The sequence below is a fragment of the Nelumbo nucifera genome, chromosome 6, assembly GCF_055504915.1.
Source record: "Nelumbo nucifera cultivar China Antique chromosome 6, China Antique-T2T, whole genome shotgun sequence".
Classification (NCBI taxonomy): Eukaryota; Viridiplantae; Streptophyta; class Magnoliopsida; order Proteales; family Nelumbonaceae; genus Nelumbo; species Nelumbo nucifera.
Window position 1 is genome coordinate 51,542,260 of NC_142654.1, and position 18,521 is coordinate 51,560,780.

At 37.8% G+C, this 18,521-nt stretch overlaps 1 non-coding gene across 1 annotated transcript; it reads left to right on the forward strand.

Moving 5' to 3' along the window:
- The first annotated feature begins 14,482 nt into the window (after nucleotides 1–14,482).
- On the forward strand, nucleotides 14,483–14,589 carry LOC148791045 (small nucleolar RNA R71). Its single transcript, XR_016078072.1, has one exon. It is a non-coding gene; the product is annotated as a small nucleolar RNA R71 (small nucleolar RNA).
- Nucleotides 14,590–18,521: the final 3,932 nt, after the last annotated feature.

Sequence of the window (18,521 nt, forward strand, 5' to 3'; positions counted from 1 at the left end):
GTGCATGCTATTTCCCCATCCCCTCACCAACAAGTTCGGCCTAATTTTTTTGTAGCCACTTATTCTAGCAGTCCCCAACCACTGTTTTACTTACCTACACCATCAACGCTAGCACTTGTCACACCCCAACCATTTCATCTAGTGCCAGCTCCATGACCATACCAACCACCCACTCCCCAGTAGCCACCGATGGCAGCTAACCAAAACTCTTGTATCTAGAAAGAGAAGAGGATAGAGTTTACCCCCTGCCATACCCTCACTCTCAGTTATTGCCTGCATTGGTAAAACAAGGGTACTTGAGTTTGTTGACATGAAAGCCGCCATTGGAACCTAAGCCAAGAGGGTACGATGAGAATGCTCACTGCGCCTACCACCAAGGCCTAGGGCACGTGACCGATAAGTGTTGGCAACTCAAGTATACAGTTCAGAGGTTGATTGACAATGGACACATCACCTTTCAAGCAGAGCAATCAAAGCAACAACCAATGGGGATCACTAGAAATCCCATGCCACCACACGGAGCAGGACCAAGCAATAGCATTCATTGCATCGAAGAAAATAGGCACTTCATGGACCCCACAGTGTTGATTGTTCCTATAAGGGCCCTACCTATAGTACATGTGCCATGCATTCAACCACCTCTCGACCCCATTTGCACTACCAGACCTCCTTTCTGCATCCTAGTCCCTTCTACACAGTCTACCAATAACCCTTTCACCCCTTCCATTGTATCCAATGACAACCTCCCGCAAAAACCCTTTGTCATTCCCTACCCAGAACTCTATAGAGAAAATTCATCCAAGGTCCCATGGAATTATTACATTGAGCCTGTGGTGGCACAAGCAGATTGAACTGACTCAGAATGTGGAGCCCTATTAAGATTTGGAAGATTCTTACCCCCAAGGCAAGTGACTGGGGCAGTTGATAAAGGAAAGGCGAAGATAGGGGAGGAGCCAGGTGAAGAGAGCAAAGTCAAAGAGAAGGATGATTTACTAAAGGCCATTGAAAAGTCTTGATACAATGTAGTGGATCATCTAGCGAAAATACAAGCACAGATTTCAATACTTGGGCTATTATTGTCTTTAGAACATCACAAGGACTAGGTTATGGAAGTTTTCAAGAGGGCTCTTGTCCTCCCAAGTATAGAACCAGAAAAGCTAGCATAGATGGTTGGCATGATTCTGGCTCCTCGAGTCATAACCTTTTTCAAATGATGAGATCCTAGTAGATGGTGTTACTCACAATCTTCCGATGTATATCACAGTGACTTGCAAAGGAATGAGGGTCCCTACTATCTTGGTGGATAATGGGTCTGGTTTAAATGTTTGTACTCTCAGAACACTACAAAAACTTGGAATGGGTATACATGATGTGAAGAAGAGACCCATTGCAGTAAGGGCCTTTGACAATTCAATTAGGCCAAATGTGATGGTTGGAAGGGTTAATTATCAGATTCAATTCCATCTGACTGGGGAGACCTTGGCTTCATTCAGTTAGAGCCATGCCATCTTCCCCCCACCAAAGATTAAAGTTGGTCCATGATAATGGACTCATCACAATCCTTGGGGACAATTAGATTGCACCAGCTACAGAATCATCAGTTCAACACATAGAGGGAGGGCTAGGTTTCTTCTCTTGTTAGTTTGAAGAAGTGAATTCCATTGAAAATGTTCAAGAGGCAAGGAAAGTTTAAGGGAGAATAGCACCACCCCTCCGAATGATGGCTCATATGAAGTTCGATCAAAGGCATAGGAGGAAAAGGATAATGAGGTAATCTACATGCCTTGTTGCCACATCGATTGGGGCAAGGTGGAAATCCCTATCGGACTAGAGGTAATTGATGAGCTCGAGGATCGTGCCATTTGGGAATCCTTGGATGGGGATGAATGTACGATAGAAGGCTTATTCATGGAAGACCCTGCCCAGTCAATTGTCCCTTTGCAAGAGCCTGTTCATAACTGGATGTCTTCTCCAACTACCTTAGGCCCAGAGGCCCTTTCTCTTGAGGTTTGTTAAGTTGTAATTCTTAGACCAAGGGGTCAATGCTTTCTACCTTGTGTCTCAATCCCGAAATTAGTTTTTGTACTCCATTGATTGAAATGAAATGAAAATCCTTTTGTTAAACAACGAATGGCTTGATCCCCCACAAAAAGGGTACATAGGCAACCCTGGTTCACTGCTTGGGCCTAGCCGCTTTTTTTTTAAATTTCCTTTTGGTCCAATTCCAATTCCCATGTTTATTCTTTCTTTTCATCTTATAGGAATCCGAATCCATCTCACCAGCCTATGACTTTGACCTTGAGTTAGACTTTGCTCTCATGGGAATAGAAGAGGAACATCCTAAGGAGGAGATCCCTCAAAGTATCCTTGGTAAAAATTGGGAGCCATTTAATCCCAAAGCAAAAACTTGACATAATAGAATTGTTGAAAAGATTTAGGGACGTGTTTGCATGGTCCTACAAAGACATGCCAGGATTGGACATCGACTTAGTGGTACATAAGATTCCCATATATCCCAATGCAAAGCCAGTAAAGCAAAAGCTCAGGAAGCTCCATCCAAAGTGGTCTCTGAAAATTCAAGAAGAGGTTAAGAAGCAGTTCGAAGTGGGATTTCTAAAAGTGGCAACCTACTCTGAATGGTTAGCCATCATTGTACCAGTGCTTAAAAAGGATGGGAAGGTTAGGATGTCTGTGGATTTCTGGGATTTAAACATAGCTAGTCCCAAGGATGATTTTACCTTGCCAAACATTGACATTCTTGTTGATGACACGGCAGGGCATGAAATGTTCTCTTTCATGGATGGAATTTTAGGGTATAACCAGATCAAAATGGCAGAGGAGGACAAAGAAAAGATGACATTCATAACACCATGGGAAACCTTTTGCTACAAGGTCATGTCATTTGGGCTTAAGAATGTTGGGGCAACTTATCAGAGAGCAATGACAGTGCTCTTTCATGACATGATTCACAGAGAATTGGAGGTATACGTGGATGAATTGATTGCTAAGACCAAGAATGCAGAGAATCATTTGAAGGACCTCCGAAATCTCTTTGAAAGACTCAAGAAATGCATATTTGGGGCATCATCAGGAAAGCTATTAGGCTTTATCGTTAGTCAAAAAAGGACTTAGATTTACCCTACTAAGGTCAAAGCCATTGTTGATATGCCTCCTTCCCAAACAAAAAAGGAAGTTAGAAGTTTTTTGGGAAGATTGCAATATATCCGTAGATTCAAACCGCAACTTATACTAATATGCGAGCCAATTTTCAGGTTGCTAAGGAAGAATACCCCAGTGAAATGGAATGAAGACTGTCAAGAAGCATTTTACAAAATTAAGGAGTACTTGACCAATTCACCAGTATTAGCTCCCCCTAGGCCTGGGGAACCCTTGCTTATGTATTTGTCAGTACAGGAAGATTCCATTGGATGTATGCTAGGGCAACATGATGAGATGGGTAAAAAGGAAAGAGCCATTTACTACCTAAGTTAGAAATTCTGTGACTATGAGACAAGGTACACTATGCTTGAAAAAACATGTCTAGCCCTTGTTTGGGCCTATCAGAAGCTACACCATTACCTATTAGTTTATTCAGTGTTGCTCATTTCTAGAATGGACCCCATCAAGTATTTGTTTGAGAGACCAGTAGTTACTAGTCGAGTCTCCCGTTGGATCATGCTCATTTCTGAATATGACATCAAGTATATGACCAAAAAGGCAATCAAAGGGCAAGCCATTGTAGACCATTTAGCTGATAACCCCACCTTAGAGTATGAGGCAATCCTAACAAGTTTCCCAGATGAAACCATTTTGGAAATACAAGTGGGGAAAAGGTGGAAGGCAAACTTTGATGGAGCATTAAACCAAAGCAGATGGGAGTGGGAATGGTCCTTGTGGACCCCCAAGGCACTCACTTTCCTTTATCTATCTGTTTGGACTTTCCCAACACCAATAATACATGTGAATTGGAAGCATGCCTAAGAATAGTTAGAATGGCACTAGATTGGGGCATCAATGAATTGAAAATTTATGGGAACTCTTTCTTGGTCATTAGTCAAGCCAAGGGTGACTGAGAAGTATGGGATGAGCGACTAGCATTGTATCATAACTGTCTCAAGGAGTTGATCAAAAAGTTTAAGTGCATTTCCTTCAATTACCTACCTAGAGAAGACAACCACTTTGCAGATGCTTTAGCCTCCCTTGGATCAGCCATGCGTTTACCTCCCAACATGGTAGTAGAACCAATTGATTTAATTTGGGATAGTGAGTTTGCCTACATAAGTAGCATACTAACAATCACAATAGAAGATGAGGAGTCAGATGGTAAACCATGGTTCTACGACATCAAAAATTTCTTGGAGCACCAAGCATTTCCAGAAGAGGCAGATCCCAAGATGAGAAGAACTATAGCCAGGCTAGCAAGGCATTTCATCTTAGCAAGAGAGGTATTATATCAAAAATCCCCAGGATTACCTTGGTTGAGATGTTTGGATGAAGAAGAAGCGCAAAGAAAGATAGAAGAGGTACATAGTGGCATATGTGGTCCTCACATGAATGGGCATATGTTGGCCAAAAAGTTGCTCTGAATGGGATTTTATTGGATGATAGTGGATGAGGATTGTTGTCGACATGTGCAGAGATGTCATGCTTGCCAAGTCTTTGATTGAAAGATAAATGCACCTCCCTCAGAGCTATATTGTTTCACTACACCTTGGCCTTTCTTAATATGGGGAATCGACACGGTCGTTTCGCTGCGACCTGCAACGAATGGGCATAAGTTCATATTAGTTGCCATTGATTATTTCACTAAGTGGGTAGAAGCAATGTCCATAGCCTACCCAACACTGACCAAGATAGTTCAATTCATCAAGAGCAACATCATTGCCCAATATGGAGCACCTTGCGAGATCATCTCAGATAATAGAAAGAATTTCGTTGGAAAGGAAGTCACTGCCCTTTGCAGTCATTTCAAGATTAAGCAGTTGCGTTCATCCCCTTATTGACCTCAAATGAATGGAGCAGTAGAGGCTACAAACAAGAGCATTGAAAAAATTCTGAAGAAGATGTCTCCTACCTACAAGTCTTGGCAGGACATGTTACCATATGCTCTCTTGGCTTACTGCACGTCAGTCAGGACATCAACTAGGGAAACACCATATTCTTTAGTGTATGGCGTGGAAGTAATCCTACCAGCAGAAGTGGAAGTGTCACCTTTGCGTGTGATACTAGAGTCAGAGATCCCAAAGACAAATTGGGTCCAAGCACGTTATGAGTAGTTGGCATTCTTAGATGAAGCACGGCTAAGAGTTTTGGTCCATACTCGAGATGTGCAGGGGCAAGTTCACTCCCACCTATGAAGGCCCTTGCGTTGTTAAAAAGAGGTTATCTAGAGGAGCACTAATACTCAGCATAATGGATGATGAATACCTCCTAGAGCCAGTCAACTTAGATCAAGTAAAAGTGAAAACCCGAAATGGCACTTTGAGTAAAAGTATCAAGTCGTGGCAAGATCCAATTTCTCCGGCCCGGATGAAAACCAATAATGGCTCTGGTGCACAATAATTAGGCAACACCCAGGCTTGCTGAAAACCCAGATCAGGGCACTAAGGGCAGAAAAGGTTAAAAAAAAGAGAAAAAAAAAAACGAGAAAAGAGATGAGTCCAGCTTATTAGTAGGTCAGGGAATCCTATCGCTAGTAGGTTCTCTCGTCTATTTGTATGAGTGCAAAGTCTTCTTCTTTAGTTCTCTAAGAACCTTACTTCAGTGTTTGATACACCTCCTAATTCCGAGAATTACAGTGGGACTAAGGTTAGACCAAGATTATGTAAGGACTCATGACTGGACAGATTTAACCTTGACCTTTGCCCCTCTTCTAAGGTTATGCACCCACAACTTTCTTCCCAAAAAAAATAAAATAAAATAACAAGAAGATAGTGACGATAATAAAATCCAAAAAGAATCAAATACCAGGATCAAAGATCAAAAATATCAAATTCATCAAAAGTTATCAAATTCCTCAAATATCAAAATCAATTCATCAAATAATCATGTATCAATTAACAAAATCAAATTATCAAATTCATCAAATATAAAAATCAATTCATCAAATATCAAAGTCATAAAATTCATTAAAATCAAATTATCAAATTCATCAAATATCAAAGTCAAATTCATCGAAATCAAGTTATCAAATTCATCAAATATCAAAATTATCAAATCATCAAATAATCAAATTCATCAAATATCAAATATCAAATTCATTAAATATCAAACATCAAATTCATCAAATCTATCAGACCAAAATCAAATCATCAAATCATCAAAAGTCAAATATCAAATATCAAAATCAAATCATCAAATTCATCAAATAACAAAATTATCAAATCATCAAAATCAAATTCATCAAATATCAAAATCAATTCATCAAATATTAGAATCATTAAATTCATCAAATATCAAAATTATCAAATCATCAAATATCAAAATCAAATTATCAAATTCATCGAATATCAAAATTATCAAATCATCAAATAATCAAATATAAAATTCATCAAATATCAAAATCAATTCATCAAACATCAAATCAAAATCAAAATCAAATCATCAAATTGTCAAATTCATAAAATATCAAATTTATAAAATCATCAAATAATCAAATATTAAATATCAAATTCATCAAATATCAAAATTATCAAATCACCAAATATCAAATGTCAAATTCACCAAATACCAAATCAAAATCAAATTATCAAATCATCAAATATCAAATATCAAAATCAAATTATCAAATTCATCGAATATCAAAATTATCAAATCATTAAATAATCAAATATCAAAATCAATTCATCAAACATCAAATGAAAATCAAATCATCAAATCATGAAATATCAAAATCAAATTATCAAATTCATCAAATATCAAAATTATTAAATCATCAAATATCAAATGTTAAATTCATCAAATACAAAATCAAAATCAAATCATCAAATATCAAATATCAAATATCAAACATCAAATATCGAATGTTGAATATCAAAACCAAATCGTCAAATTCATCAAATATTAAATCATTGAATAATCAGATATCAAACTCATCAAATATCAAATCAAAATCAAATCATCAAATATCGAATATCAAATATCAAATATCAAAATTATCAAATCATCAAATAATCAAATATCAAATCAAAATCGAATCTTTAAATATCAAAATTATCAAATCATCAAGTCGTCAAATATCAAATATCAAATCAAAAATCAAATCATCAAATTATTAAATCAAAATCAAATCATCAAATATCAAATTATCAAATCATCAAATATCCAATAATAAATTCAACAAACATCAAATCAAAATCAAATATCAAATTCATCAAAATAATAAATATCAAATCATCAAATATCAAATATCAAACATTCCAATTCATTAAATAATCAAACACCAAAATTCCAAATATCAAAAGTCAAAATCAAATAATCAAATTTGTAACAAATTCATCAAATATCTAAGCTATTAAGATTGAAATTATCAAATCAAACTCGAAATTATCAAACTAAAATGATCAACAGAAGTTATCAAATATCAAAAAATCGAGAATAAGACAAATCAAATACAAAAGTCCATTAGATGGTAACTTTCAAAACCAGGTTTCCCAAAGTCACAAATATTGAAATCGTCAAATTCAAATCCAATTAATAAAGATAAAAATCATCGATGACTTCTTCTGGGATGACACCACTTTAATGTTTGTGTAATGGTTGCATTTACCCACTAAGGCTTGGGATGGTACTACGCCTTCCAGGCGAGGGTATTACACTATATCAACTTTGACCTTGATCATAATTCCAACAGCAAAATCTCCTCTTCTAACCTCTTGTCCCTCACAAAAACCTCTAGGTGCTTCTTTTTTCTTTGTTGTTCAGCAGCTCGCTACCTCCAACAAAGAGGGGCAGCTATTAGCACCCAATTTTTGCTCAGTCCCTTCTTTGACCCGTCTCCTACATTCTAGATGCCTGATCAGACCACACCAATCACTTTAAAACATGCCTAAACCCTAAGAAACCAAATTAGCCCAAATGCCCAAAAATCCACCGTTAAATCTACTTCATTCTCATTTGTTGGTCTTGATTATGCTACATCACCATACCTGATCTCCGATCAAAGCCCATCACGTAAAAAAAAAAATCCTCAAACAACCAATCACGCAAAATTTCAACCCCAAATTCCTAGATTTAACCAATCATACATCAGAGATCCCATTTCAACGCACATAACACTACGACACTCCTCAAACCTAAAACTCGTGATCTGTACATACCTACACGATCAAACCCTTTCAACAGCCTCATAATCTTAATCCATACCTACCCACCAAATTTTATCTCAAAATTCCCTCGTTTGACCTAACATCAAGCCTGGATTCTAATTTGGCGAATCTTATTGATCAAAAGCTCACTTGTCACAAACCTTCATTATCCAAGCCTTATCTAACCAATCAGACCCCACCACCATATTCATTGACCCAAAGAATCCCATAACGTCAAATTTCACGACTAAACACCTCCATTTGACCGTTGAAAAAGCAAGACTCTATTCTAGGCCCTCTCGTTGATTGAAAAACCATAAGCTAAGACCATGATCTGAACTAAATTAGTCAATCCACACCTTGGATCAAATATCTGTAACTTCCATCAGATTTGGGATGTTTGAAAATGCCTACCCACCAAATTTCATTCCAAAATTCCCTCGTTTGACCATTCATCAAACAAAGATTCTATTTCAACAAATCTTGTTGATCCAAACTTGTCAGCCATAGATCTCAATATTCCAAAATTCCCTCATCCATTTGACAATTAAACTAAAGAGATACCCTTTTGACACACCCGATTGAACCACCACATCAACTGTCCAACTTAGGATCTTAAGTGGGTGGGGACTAACGTCAGATCCTTACTTAACTCCATTAAAACACTTGGACCAATTATTTTGAGCCTAATAGCATAAAAAACCCAAAATGCCAAACATGCCCCCTACTTAAAATCAAGAAAAGACAAAGTAGCATTAAAAGTTCTTCAAATTTACGTTTTTTTGCCACTGTCAGCCCCAAATACGGGGCTGCAACGTCTGGCACGCCCCAATCCCTCATTGGATGCACGAAACCCATGAGAAACCACCCAAAACCGAGAAGATTTGTTGTACAAAGAAGGAAGGGTCAACCATAAGCTCCTTTCTCTGAAAATCCTTACCCATTTCGGTGAAAAAACTCTACTGAGCTACAAACACTGTAGTTGAACGAGTTTCAGACACATCTACCTCTGTTTTCTCTATAAATAGAGGCTCAGCTCAAGCTTGAAGGGGAAGAGAGTTTTCCAACTCCTGTAACACACCGAGCTTGCTTGAAATCCCAGAATCCTTAAAGCCAAGCTCAAGTCTTATCCTCTGTTTTCCATATTCAACTCCAGAAACACCTAGCCTAGCTCCTGCCTAGTTCAAGTTTTCATTTGAAGTCCCTTCAGTTGCTAAAAAGCTTGTTTCAGGGTCATACACTAGAGGTAAGCCCCTCATTACACCATCTCTTTGCTTTTAGTTCAGTTTTAGGTTGCTTAAAGCTCTGAAATCTTGGGGAATTTGCATTCCCCACTTCCTCCGAATTGAGAAAAAGAGGTAGAGAGGCGAGGGTCTTAGGGAAACTAGTACCTAAGACCTGATAACATCACCTCAAATCAATTCTCGGCGAAGTTGAGAACATTTTTGCTAGATTTTAGGGGCTTTGAACAATCTCGTTAGTGCGTGTTTCTACCGGAATTTTAGCCTAAATTACTTCCATAGTGGGTTGCTATAGCAGTGATAGCTATAAATATATAACCCTAGCAAGTGCACTAGTTATCAAGTAGTATAATAATATCGTTCCCACGGGGATTTAACAAAATAAATATTAGAATCACAGTTTTCCCTCATTATTTGGACAATCGAAATTTAGGATTGAGCAAGAACTACTGAAAATAAAACTAGAACAAAGAAAATAAAAACAAGGGTGATCACTAATCGAATATGCAAATGATGAAATCGCTAGGACTTTAGGTCCACCTAACCAATGTAATGAATATTGATGGGTGCGATTATCCAAGTCTAATTGTCATTCCCATAAGCTGAGATTTTCCCAAATTTATTTAATATTCTCTCTTGAGATATACTAAACCTATGCCCATCAGGTAACCCTTCGATCTCTCGAGTAGAGCTCTCAAAATGGAAGTGCATTAAGTCCAAGAAAACCATTAAATTCAAATGAATCATGTATATATATCTCTATATACCATTCAATTCACACTATGAATTATTCTATCAATTATGTGAATTCCTCTCTCAATTCATTCACATAACCCAAATCAATTAAGAGGTGGCCAAGCTCTTAATTGCAATAAGCACAATAATTCATAGACTATATAGAAATCACAATCTTGGATAAATCAATAAGATAAAAATATATTGAGTAACATGGTTAGGCTTTCCATAGCCCTAGCAAGAAAACAAATCAGTTCATGATGGAAGAATTAAAGCAAACAAAGGGGAAGAAAGAACTCTTGAATTCTTCCATGGTGCTGAGATCTCCTCTTCTTGCCGCCACCTTCTTCTTGAAGTTTCTTGAATTCTTGAACCCTTCTTGACTGATTGCTCCTTGCTTCTTGATTCAAATCAGGAAGTGAGTGATTGAGTGATGACCTTAGCTGGTCCACTCCCTCCTTTATATAGATTGAAGGGGAGGGGGTGGTCTCCTACTTCCTCTTGAAGTTTATCTTACAAGAATAGAAAGTCCTATCCTAATTCTAATTTTATCTCTTTATCAAATGAACTCAATCCCTTTATCTCTTTAAGATTACATCAAGAATTTAGATCTGGAAGGATTCTTCTTAGTTTCTTGTTCTTGGATTCGTAATAGACCTCTTCTGCGAATTGGGCTTCAGCCAGGCTTTTCTATGAGTTGGGCTTCAGCTACGGATTGGGCCTTCCTACGAAATTACCCCAACTTCGGGCCCGGATTTGACTTCAATGCAGGCCAAATCAGCGAAAGCTCAAATACGAAAGTTGTGGCTTTTTCTCTTATATTTCTAGTGGGTCTTGAATCCGCCCATTCGGAGTTCGGAGACGCGAGTTAGGCCCAGATCACTGAACGATGTCGAAACTGTGAAAAATCATCCGATTTGTCTTTCTTTGCTCTTGATGCCTTCTTTCATGCCCTGAACAAAAATATGAGTCCAATTAGGTGCTAATTCAGTATAAAAGACATAGTAATTGGGGATAAAAATATGATAAATTCTCCTCTCATTAAATCCCCCACACTTACTCTTGCCCGTCCTCGGGCAAGACAAAACTCAAAACAAAATTAAAACAAGAACAAGCTAACTAAAAGATGGTCTTGGATTTTTCTCAACAGGGTATTGGTTCTCTTACATGCCTTGATCCAGTATTAATGGTCCTTCCATTTGTCCACTTCTTTTCCTCTTTAATTTGTCAAGGAATAATCTTAAATCGCCAATCCTCATGTCCCCAAGTGAGATTGACAATCAAGGGAAGTAGGCATCTTTTCGCATGAGCAATTTAGGGCTAGAGTAAGCCCTCTTTGTTTTCATAATCACATGTAGCAAGATTCAAAAAAAATACGCTCTCATGATTCTTCAGAACAAAACAATGGATGTTATTACCATAAGCTTGCTTATGTATCACATCTCCACCACTTATCATGAGTGCAATGCATCAAAAGGTGAATTAGGGTTTTGGATCTAGGGATGAGTGCATTTTATGCTCCATCTCACCCTTTTATTTTTTGTGTGAGTGCATTTTATGCTCCATCTCACACTAGTTCTCTCTTTTTTTTTTCTCTCGGTGTGAGTGCATTTTATGCTCCATCTCACACGAGTTTTTTTTTTTTTGGATAACACGTTCCAATACATGAACTCATTATCGTGGTCTTAACATGCCTAACAAAACAAGTTCTAGAATAATCAACCCATGTTTGTCCGTTAGAAACCAAATGCTCACAAGGGTCAAATATGTATTGCATCTTGCCCATTGAGCATTCAAACTACTGAGATACCTTCCATAGCCAAAAATTTCAGCTAGATTTGCCTGCATCCTTTCCTGTCTATCCCACCTAGACACATGATTCAGGGTGGTTTGCAACCATTCAAAAACAAGTTTCCAAGGAGCAGAAATTTCAAAAGGAAGGGTTAATAAGATGATTAAAGCATGCTAGAGTCCGAAAAAATTTATCAACCCCTTAATCCTCCTCCACACTTAAGATATACACTGTCCTCAATGTATAGAATATGCATAACAAGAACAAGGAGAGAAAGATTTAAGAGGACTTCCCTGAATGCCTTGTTGAGATCCTGCAGATGTGAGATACGAAAAAAAACACACTCAAAAAAAGAAAACTGAACAAAACAAACAACTAAACTTAATGGGTTGCCTCCCATAAGCACTCGTTTTAAGTCAAGAGCTTGACTTTCACCTTTCCTTCATGGCGGTTTCAAGGAGAGAACGGACCCATGGTGGATGGGTTGTTCTCCTTCGATGTAATGCTTCCACCGCTGTCCATTTACCTTGAATGTACTCCCATCATCATTATGTATTTCAATCGCTCCATGAGGGAATACTTTAGCCCCTTTAAAGGGTCCACCCCACTTGGTTTTTAACTTCCGTTGTTTCCCCCTTTCATCCTTCATAGGTGGGTTTAAACCTGGAATAGGGACCTGCACAATAGATGGGAGGGGTTTTGTGTGAGATGAAGGTAAAGATGCATTATGAATTGTAATTTCAAAAGAATCTGGCTCAGAAGTCAAATTTCGCAATTCTGATTTCAGTACAAACTTCTACTCTGCTTGTTGCAATTGATTAGGACTATTGTTAAGTGTAACTTTCAACGTGTCTTCGGATTTAGATGTGTCTACTTCGGTTGCACCAACATCAATGCTATCGATTGCATAAATTTCATGTTCAATTGTGTTGGGATGTTCCATGGTTTTAAATACATTGAACACCACTTCTTCACCATTGATTCTAAGGGTAAGTAGACCTTTTCGCACATCAATTAAAGCATCACCAGTAGAAAGAAAAGGTCTCCCTAGAATCAACGGAATTGTCCTATCTTCCTTCATATCCAACACAACAAAATCAGCAGGAATAATAAAATTGCCCACTTTGACCAAAACATCTTCTACTATTCCCCTAGGATATTTAATGCTTCTATCAGCTAATTGCAGGATAATAGTTGTAGATGTTAGTCCATGCAGTCCAAGTTTTTCAAAAATAGAATAAGCCATTAAATTTTTACTAGCACCTAAATCACATAAAGCTTTTTCAAATTCAGTATTCCCTATGGTGCAAGGTATAGAAAAACTCCCTAGATCCTTAAGCTTTGGGGGCAATTTCTTTTGAAGAATTGCCGAACATTCTTCATTTAGTTTTACCATCTCACCATCCTCCCACTTTCTTTTGTTGGACATTACCTCTTTCAGGAATTTGGCATACTTCGGCATCTGTGACAAAACATCAAGAAGAGGAAGGTTAATATGAATCTTTTTGAAAACTTTTAAAAATTTTTCAAATTGCTTATCTAATTTAGCCTTCAAGACTCTTCTTGGGTAGGGAATAGGAAGTTTAAGTTCATGTAAATTAAGTTTAGGGGCACTTCCCTCATTCTCCTTTTGTAGATCGACCACTTCACCTTCCTTGTCCTTTCTTTGAATTTCGCCAACTGTTTTCCCACTTCTTAAAGTTATGGCGTTTACTTGCTCTCTAGGGTTCCTTTCTATGTTGCTGGGTAGCCTTCCCTCTTTCCTTTCTGATAACATGCTTACAATCTGCCCCACTTGAACCTCTAAGTTTTTAATCAATGCTTCTAGCTCTTGGAACCTTGCTTCAGTGGCATTAATGAACTTAGAGATCATTTCCTCCAGATTGTTCTTTTTTTCTTGTGGGGGCGGCTGTGGTTGGAAACCCATAGGTGCCTTTTGCTAATTGTTACTCCATGAGAAGTTTGGGTGATTCCTCCACCCTAGGTTGTATGTATTTGAATATAGGTTGTAGTTTGTCCTGCCAGCATGAGAGATAAAATTAGCATTCTCATGGGAAATAAAAGGACTATTTATTTGACAATCAGAATTGGCATGTCCTATTTGACCACATAAATCGCATGAGATGCTAGATGGTGTACTAATGGCTGCAATACTAAAATTATCCAGTCTCTTATTTAGATTGGCTATTTGTGTAGATAGGGATGCAAAGGAATCTATGTGGTATACTCCCCTTTGATTGGTTCGATCATTGCTCCACTGGTAGCTGTTTGATGCCATCTCCTCCACTAAGTCATATGCTTCCTCTGGAGTTTTCCTCATGATTGTACCACCTGCGGCTGCATCAATAATGGACCAATTAAAGGGGGTAATACCATTATAAAAAGTTTGTATTTGTCGCCAAATTGGTATCCCATGGTGGGGACACTTCCTAAGCATCTCCTTGAATCTTTCCCATGCTTCATACAAAGATTCCCTCTCAAATTGAGCAAAGGTAATAATATCATTAATTAACTTTGCTGTTTTGGAGGGTGGGAAATATTTAGCCAAAAATTTCTAGGTTAGATCATTCCAAGTGGTGATACTTCCTGTAGGCAGTGAGTTAAGCCAATCTTTAGCTCTATCACGCAATGAAAAAGGAAATAATCTAAGCCTAATAGCATCATCATTAACTCCATTATGTTTAAATGTATCACATGTTTCTAAGAAGTTAACAATGTGTGCATTAGGGTCATCACTTGGTAACCCACTAAACTGAATGTTTGTCTGGATCATTTGAATTATTGCAGGCTTTATTTCAAAATTATTGGCATGGATGGTAGGCTTGCAAATGATGGATGTCGCCCCATCGATGTTTGGACAAGCATAGTCCAAGAGGGTGCAATTTCCTTCTACCATCTCTCCTTCTATCTCTATGGCTGGTTCGCAACTAACAACCTCTTCTCTTGCTTTTCCTTTGTTGGCCCTTTGCAACAAGCGAAGGGCCCTTTCAATCTCAAGGTCGAATTCTGCTAAACCTTCCTATCTAGTGCGTGTCATGCACTAGTAAATCTGAACCAGCAGAATTCGAACAAATAAATAAAAATAATAACAGAAATAAAAACAAATAAAAAGAAAATGATAACAGAAATAAAAGGTCCAAATTAATCAAGGTTAACAAATTCTAATATTATTTTAGGATTAAATCCCCGACAACGGCGCCAAAAACTTGATAGCTATAAATATATAACCCTAGCAAGTGCACTAGTTATCAAGTAGTATAATAATATCGTTCCCACGGGGATTTAACAAAATAAGTATTAGAATCACAGTTTTCCCTAATTATTTGGACAATCGAAATTTAGGATTGAGCAAGAACTACTGAAAATAAAACTGGAACAAAGAAAATAAAAACAAGGGTGATCACTAATCGAATATGCAAATGATGAAATCGCTAGGACTTTAGGTCCACCTAACCAATGTAATGAATATTGATGGGTGCAATTATCCAAGACTAATTGTCATTCCCATAAGCTGAGATTTTCCCAAATTTATTTAATATTCTCTCTCGAGATATACTAAACCTATGACCATCAGGTAACCCTACGATCTCTCGAGTAGAGCTCTCAAAATGAAAGTGCATTAAGTCCAAGAAAACCATTAAATTCAGATGAATCATGTATATATATATCTCTATATACCATTCAATTCACACTATGAATTATTTTGTCAGTTATGTGAATTCCTCTCTCAATTCATTCACATAACCCAAATCAATTAAGAGGTGGCCAAGCTCTTAATTGCAATAAGCACAATAATTCATAGACTATATGGAAATCACAATCTTGGATAAATCAAGAAGATAAAAATATATTGAGTAACATGGTTAGGCTTTCCATAGCCCTAGCAAGAAAACAAATCAGTTCATGATGGAAGAATTAAAGCAAACAAAGGGGAAGAAAGAACTCTTGAATTCGCCCATGGTGCTGAAATCTCCTCTTCTTGCCGCCACCTTCTTCTTGAAGGTGGACTCCCTTAAGTATGTGTTTCTAGGACCGGATTTGACTTCGATGCAGGCCGAATCAGCGAAAGCCCAAAATACGAAAGTTGTGGCTTTTGCTCTTATATTTCCAGTGGGTCTTGAATCCGCCCATTCGGAGTTCGGAGACGCGAGTTAGGCTCAGATCATTGAACAATGTCGAAACTATGAAAAATCATCCAATTTGTCTTTCTTTGCTCTTGATGCCTTCTTTCATGCCCTGAACAGAAATATGAGTCCAATTAGGTGCTAATTCAGTATAAAAGACATAGTAATTAGGGATCAAAATATGATAAATTCTCCTCTCATCAAGCAGCTTGGAGAGAGGGGTGCCTAACACCTTTTCTCTCCCAATCCTTTGAACCCAAAACCTTTCGGTTTAGTGTCTTTCCTTGGCGGAGAACAGAGTCACTGTCAAGGCTAGTAAACCGTTTGTCAAACTCGAAAATGAGGGCTCATTTCCTCTAAAAATGGTGGCGACTCCAACTCTTTTGAGCGGGCCATGAGCTTTCTAGATCTCACACATGGCCAGCACTTTGTGTGGGCCACAAGTGGGTTGTGTCGTGCCAGCCTAGCACAGCCCATTTTACGGCTCTACCCATCCTTCATAGCTACTTTAGCTTCAACGTTATCTAAAAATAGTTAAAAAAAAAACCAAAAACAATGCATGCATGGGTTGCACTTGGTTTGGTTCAGTCCAATTATAAATGTTACGATGCATGTAACTTGAGGGGGTTGGGTCAGGATGAGGATCAATCCAAGTCTAATCCAAAGTCTTAAACCTTAAGTTTGGGCTTAGATTAATTTAATTATGACTAAAATAGTTAAATATAGATTAATTTAATTATGACTATAGCCCAATTTTATATGTTTACTAATATTTAGGTATTTTAAATATTTAAGTGATATTTACAAAAAATTGAAACATTTAATCATTAATAAAGTAAAATAAATAAAATATAACACTAACAAATATTATGGAAAAGATAATTATGTTATTAAGTAATTAACAGTGATTTATTTTATTATTAAAAATATTAATATAATTAATTAATTACTAAATTACTAAATTAGTAAAACATTTTTGTAACAAATTATTAAAATAAACATTTCATTATTTTAAACAATATTTCATTATTTCATTAGTTATAAGTTTTGGTTATTTCTAAAATAAATGTTAAATTCTTTGGCTTCCAACGTGCATGTCAAATTATCAATTCTTAAACACGTCTAGGTGGCTTGTTACAAGTACCAACATAAAAGCTCTAAATTCATCAAGTAGTTCCATCATGTTTGCCAAGTCAAAGCGGATCAAGTCAATACATTGGATCACTACAAGTTTGAAAAGCTTGAGCAATTCTTGCAGCTGAAACCGTGCAAAGTGGCTCGTTACAAGTACTTAGTATTGGTCAAGGAGATCACAATTCATCAAGTAGGTATTGCATGCTTGCCAGGTCATCAGTACAGGTCAAATCCGTACATTCGATCACAACAAGTCTCAAAGCTTGGAGCAGTTCATTAGGACTTAAACATCACATGCACAAATTCAGTGCATCTCTTTGATACCCACAAGTATTCAATGGAATCAAGTGGGATCCATTAAAAGATTTCCCAAATTCCCAAAGTTATTTAAAATGAAATCCAAATAAAAGGATAAGGTTAAGTAAAACTTGTTCAACATGGTTATTCTATTTTGATGCTGCTCGATCCGAGGTAGTTCTTGAATCAAGGTCGCAGTCAGATAATCCTACCAACTGGGTAGAGTCGAGGTGGAAGGATGAAGCCGCGCTCCAAGATCTGAAACCAAGAAAAATCAGAGGCCTGAGGAGTTATCCCTGGGTAAGATACCCCGACGCTCAAGTCAGTAGAAAACAGTAGGCAGTCGGGCTGAGCAGTTAGAGAGCAATGCTGGTCCGAGCAGAGTAATAGTATGGAAATCAAGAGTTGGATCCTTTACCTTGAGCAGGGGGGTACCTTTTTATAGCCAAACATTCGTGTCCTGGTTGGATGAGGCTTCCGGGGTTGTCGGGATGAAGTTAACCGCTGAGGTCTTCGGGATAAGACCTAATCCCCAGTGAAGTTGTTCCCATCCGTACGATGATCTCTTGTCTTGGTTGCAGTTATCCACATGACGTGGTGCCGACGTGGCTGGAGAGATAAGATAGACCGTGGAGGTGACGCGGCGCTGATGTAGCCGAGAAGATAAGGTGGGCCACAGATGTGGCACAGTGCTGACGTGGTCGAGAAGATAAGGTGGCCACGTAGGTGGCATGTGGCATCCGGGGCCAGCTCAACCATATCCCTAACACCACTCCCCCAATTCCGAAGTCGAGGAGTGTAGTGCTCTGTCGCGGTGTGGCATGGAAGAGTTCTTTGGTTCTCGGCTGAGGAACATGGAGTTGAAGTTTGGTTGAGCATTTAGTCTGGAGTG